Genomic DNA, 5978 nt, shown 5'->3' with positions numbered 1-5978 from the left:
TTTGTTCTTGAATGGGCTTGATACTTACAACACTTGCTTCTCTTATGTAGTTTGTCGACGATTGCTTTGACAAATCATTTGGTCTTTTCAATGATCATAGAAAGTTGATGTTTATATGGGTTGCTTTACCTAAGTTCCATATATTAAGCTTTTGATTCTATCTCCGTGCGAGTCGAAGCTCCATCTTTTTTATCATTCATGTCAGAGATGTCTTTCATCCTAGGCTTGCATCTGAAGTCAAAGTAAGGAATGTATTTTTTGGCATTGATCAGAGTGGCCCTATATTTTCGTCCAGGTCCCAATTCTTATTACGAATGATACCCCCCTTCTTCATTACTCGTCCAATCATCAAATTTGCTTTTGACAACTCTATCATTATCTTTTACTATCCTCTTGAGAAATGATTGACGAATGTGAACTGAAAGGCGTTATACCGATCTTAATACCCAGTCATTCCTACGTCGATATATGACACATATGGAGATCGATCGATTGGTATGAACCTCTCAACGAGGACATAAATCACCCTCTATCCATGATGTATTTGACCCATTGATGCAAAGAAGAAAGAATTACCCCTGCAATGTGGATCTAGGGTCTTCCAAGAAGAAGATTGAATGCCTAAAGTTTGTCTAAGATTTCGAACTTCACTTCGAAGGTGCATGATCCGATGGTAATAAGAAGATCTAGTTCCCCTAGCGACTTAGTTTTCCTACTATCAAAAATTATGATGGTCTTCTTAGTTAGCCTGATGTGAGACAAATTTGTGCTTAACTTGTGCAAGGTTTGTAAAGGACTTATATTTAAAGCTAAGCCATTGTCGACCAACAACCTTGCTACCATCATACCCTTGCACATTACTATGATGTGTAATGGTTCAATGTGACCCCATCTTCTATTAATAAATTCATCTTCTATGAATGTGATCGAATTAGAAATCATGACCTGTCCCACCATTTTCTCTAACTCTTTCGATGAGGTAGTCTCAGGTACATATACAGCACTAAAAACTTTAAGTAGCGCCTCCCGATGTTGTTCAGAGTTTAACAGCAAGTCAAAGATGCTAATATGTGTTGGCATTTTTTCAATTACTCCATTATGTTATACTCACTTTTTCGAATGAGTTTGAGAAGATTGGTCACTTCCTTGTAGGTTATCCTACTCTTCTTCTTTTCTGACTCCCTTTGTTGTACATGTTCTTCTTCTACAAGCTTTTCTTTTTTATTTATTTATTATACTTTGTCTGTATTTTCGTTTCATCTTTCTTTTGCTTTTTTTCAAGTACTTTGTAGTACCACCATGATCTGGTCATATGACCAATGTCTGTAACTATAGTCTCATCGTCTTCTTAATCCCCATTGATGTGATGATCATCGTCTCATTATTCCATGAGACAGTTTGATTTGAATAGTACGAAAAAGGTTTAGGGGATATGATGGTTATGGGTTGAGGTGGTGGATTGGGTTTGGTAATTGGTGTAGTTAGGTTAGAGGTTTGTGAGCTTGTAAGGGGTAGGATGATGGGTGGTTTGAAGGAAAAGTTTGACTTTTAAGAACTTGGTGTAGTGTAGGATATGACAAAGGGTGGTCGGGATGAAGAACTTGATGTTGGTAAGGTGTAAGGTATGATGAGGGGTGGTCGTGATGGATTCGTGGTTTGGGAGTTGGGGTGAATTGTGAGACCGACCATTCTAATTGGGAGTTGGGATGGTGATGGGTTAGTTGTATCTTGAAGTAAAGCATTTCCATTTGTAGATGTTGTATTCCTCCTTAAGTTGACTCTAACCTTTGAACCAATAGGTCCCATCAAATTTGAAGGGTTGAAGCTTGGCTTATCCTCTTTCTATGGCATTGATAATGTGATCTAATTGATACTCTACTGAGGTGCTTAGGTTGCCAGACTATCTAGGATGATTATTTTTCTATCAATCAGATTTTGAACTTTGTGCTTAAGTTACCAACATTGGTCGGTGACATGCCCTAGTATACCCATATGTAACTCATAGAATTAATTAGGGTTGTACCCTAGTCTGTTTATCGCCTCTGAGTTTGGTTATTTCTTAGTGAGATATTCTCTCCTGAGTAGTGTTAAGAGTAGTTCTGATAATGTCGTCGATATACAAATGAAGACTCGAGGGATTATATTGGGTTTACGCTACTCGGTTTGATGATTATTGACAAACTGTGGGTTTTGACCAAATACTAGATTCTATTCAAACTAAAATGATTAAGGAATGGGTGTCACTTGAGATGGGTTAACCCTAAAGGAGACCCGAGGTGTTGGCAGCCTTTATTTCATTACTGGTGTTGGGATGAAGAAGATTGAATAGGTGGCAGATTGTTAACTTGTGCTTCTCTCTTTTTCGTGTTCAAAACTACTGGATTTCATTGGGTAGACCCTTTTGTTGGTGCCCCTAGATTGGACAGGTCGTAGATCAAACCTAACCGATTACCGTTTTCAACTAGATCTGTCACTTATATCAATGACAAAAAATATGCAGTTGTATGACCTATCAGATGCGTATAGAATGAGTAGCCAATAGTTGAGATGAATATAGTGTTTATCTCTTGTTTAATCATTAGTGGTTTTACTTTAAAGGTAGATTTCTGCCACCTTTGGGCATATTCCATATTTTCTTTTGACTTTCAAGTTATTTTTGGTGTATCATTCTTGACTAATCCTAAATTTATACATAGATCTACAATAGAGCTTCAAGTAGGATAAAGGGCATCCGATGCTGTTATACTTCTCGAAATCAGGGTACTTGAACTTTGATGATAAAAGTGCATTTAGGTATAAGACGAGATCTCTGAACCTCATTCTGTTTGAGGATTTTTTTCCTTTCATTATTTTGATTTTCTCCTCGACTATCTCAAGCTTATTAGCTAGTTTCTCTTCTATAGTGCTTCTCACTTCGACTATTCTAAATTCACATTCTTTCTTTTGAACGACCTCATGTCACTGTTGGTTGCAATGAATGTGAATTGGTGGTCCTTGATTGACGAGAGCTATGGGTGTAAGGTATTACGTTCTAGTTGCGACTGTTGTTGTTATTGCAGTTGTTCTGACATAGCTTGATTTGAGCCAGAAACTTTATGTTGAACAACTTAAATGATACTTGGATTTATCATTAAAAGATCCAGAATCTTGTCAAATTTGTTCAATACTATCACCACTACATCTAGCTTCAAGGTGAAATTTGTTATTACTGTGTCACTGACTGTTCAGGTTACTCTGATGTGCTCATGGTTGGTTACGAGCCTAAAATGTACGGAGGATTATCAAGTGGCAAGTACTTCTTTCTTAGTCATTTGGCTACCTGTAGAAAAGTGGTCAAATGTTCTTATATTATTTACATAATGAGGATGCATGATAATCCATTAGGTCAAATTGGATTAATTGGTAAAGTTGAATTAAGAAAGTCTTGGATTGGGTTTGATAATAAATTAGTACATAATCGAATTTGTCAAAACGAAGTTGGAGGTTCATCTATATAAGGCTAAAGGTTTATCAGCACGAAATTGACATTTGTTAGTACGAAGTTGGAGGTTTGTAGACATAGAATCGAAGGTTTGTCAGCACGAAACTAGGGTTTATTAGCACGAAGTTGGAGGTTCATTGACACGGGACCAAAAGCTTATCAACATGGAGCCAGGGTTTGTCATCACGGAATTGGAGGCCCATCGGCACATGGTCGGAGGTTTGTCAGCACGAAGCTAGGGTTCATCTGCACAAAGCATAAGGTTTGCGACATGAAACAAAAGGCTTTTTAGCACGGAGTTAGAAGTTCATCGACACGAGGTCAAAGGTTTATCAGCACGGAACTGAAGGCTCGTCGCATGGGACTAAAGGTTTGTTAGCATAAAACTTAGAGGTTTATCGGCATGGAGCTAAATGTTTGTTAGCATGAAACTTTTGGAGATGATTGTGGGTAATAGCTCTTTTTAGGGTCAATAAATATGATATACCCAATTAGTGTCAAAGAAAGATGGTGGATTTGATTAGGTTTAAGGAAGGGTGAATAACCCCATTAGGATCCATTTGATGTATATAGACTCAATTAGGGTTGACTTAATAGATGTGGACCCAATTAGGGTCAACTTGCTGGATGTGAACTCAATTAGGATCAAGAAGTGGTAAATAACCCAATTAGGGTCAACTTGATAGATATGGACCCAATTAGAATTGATGGAAAATGAATTACCCAATTATGGTCAACTTGATGGATGTGGACCCAATTAGAATCTAGATGTGGATGTTAGACCGTGGACCCAATTAGGGTCAACTTAATGATTGATTGAACCTAAGTGTAGTATGCTCTCTTCTTGACTACATTAAGACGTAGTGGGTCGAAATCGAGCCTTGGCAGCTATGGTAGGCCGTTGGACATGGTAGTTCAGAAAAAAAAAACCCACATAGGTGACTAGATGAGAAATGGGTCCTAATGAGGACTTAGATTCTCCTTGAAAAATTAATTTCGGATGGGTAACTTGGAAGGCTTGGATAATGAGACATAGATAGTGGGTTTTAGGGCCTGGAAAAATTGGACAATGGAGGCCTTCAATCTAGTAATCAATGTCTTAAATGTAGGCAAATATTTCTATAGCTTCTAGTCCGTGGTGTAGTTTTCGAAATTAAAGAAATACATTGGTCCGTACTTACAATACGGACTAAGATGAATTTCAAATCCGTACTCTAAGTACATACTTTTGTTAATTTCTTCGGTCTGTGTTGTATGCCTGGATTAGTAGTTATATTTAGAAGATCAAGTTCTTTTGTTGCCCACTATTTGGTATATTGTCCATTATTTTGGAATTAACGTTAGTATATTTTTTTAACATGCAATTGCAAAAACAAATGAATTTTGAAAAATAAAAATTCTCCCCTTTTACCAAAGGGAAAGAAGAAAATAAGTCATAGGGTCTACGCTTTGGGCATTACAACTTTGCTTTCAAGGACTAAAAAAAAAAATTACAAGATCCTTAAGGGTTGATACATCTTGAAACATTGGTGTCCTATGCCCTTAATTGTAAAGGTGCAACTTGGTTCGGGTTGGTATGAGTTAGAGCAAAATCATAATCGAACTAATCAAAGATCGGTTCCAATATATGAGAACCAGAACTGAATCAAATTGTTCTAGAATCGAACCAACCCAAACCGACCTTATTACGGTTTGGTTCCATGAGTTGCCAAGAGTTCCCTCATTTCTGCCAAGAGATTTAGGGTTTGGTCGTAACTCGCAGTCGCAACCACAGGTCACAGCCGTAGAGAGAAGGAGAGAGATTTATTGGGTCCTTAAAAGAAGAACTAAAGAAAACAAGAAGAGCCCAGATTTCTTCTGAATCCATTCTGTGATTATTTTGACTTTTGAAGCTGGAAATCTCGAGGAGATGTCACTGCTTCAAACAATTATTCAATGGCTTCTAGGCTTCAAAGACCTTACTTGAACATGATCTGTCCTATAGGCTTGTACCTCTATATCCTGGAGTTCTAAGGAGACAGGAATCTAAATCTGGTGGATGAGTCATGATCATGCGATCAGAACGTGATTAACAGCTAAATGGTCTACTGATTCAAATCTTGGACCATGTTTGTAAAGGATCGCTCTCAACTCACAGAGAAGAGAGAAAGAGAGATCATTGGTGGTAGTCCATGGCAGCAAGTCACAGAGAGAAAGAGAGAGAGAGAGAGAGATCATTGGTGGCAGCCGCTGGTACCCGATGGCAGTAAGTACAGACATTAGAGAGGCGACAGGCGAGAGAGAGAGACGAGAGAGATTTTGTAAAAATTTAATATAAATATAAATTTTATTTTAAATAAATATTATTTTGGTTTTCGATTTGGTTCGGTTTTTTACATTACTTGAACCGAGAACCAAATCGAATTTATTGGTTTTTTATTTTTTAAATCTGAAACCGATCCGATATCAATTTAAACCGAACCAAACCGAATTAAGTTGCACCCTTACTTAATTGTAT

At 37.5% G+C, this 5978-nt stretch overlaps 1 pseudogene; it reads left to right on the top strand.

The window, feature by feature from the left end:
* Window positions 1-5433: 5433 nt before the first annotated feature.
* On the top strand, window positions 5434-5672 carry LOC147388721 (small nucleolar RNA U3; annotated as a pseudogene).
* The last annotated feature ends 306 nt before the right edge of the window (window positions 5673-5978 follow it).

The sequence above is a fragment of the Akebia trifoliata genome, chromosome 12, assembly GCF_017979445.1.
Source record: "Akebia trifoliata isolate Shusen 1 chromosome 12, ASM1797944v1, whole genome shotgun sequence".
Taxonomy (NCBI): domain Eukaryota; kingdom Viridiplantae; phylum Streptophyta; class Magnoliopsida; order Ranunculales; family Lardizabalaceae; genus Akebia; species Akebia trifoliata.
The sequence above is the reverse complement of the archived record's forward strand: the minus strand, read 5'-3'. Positions and strand labels throughout refer to the sequence as shown.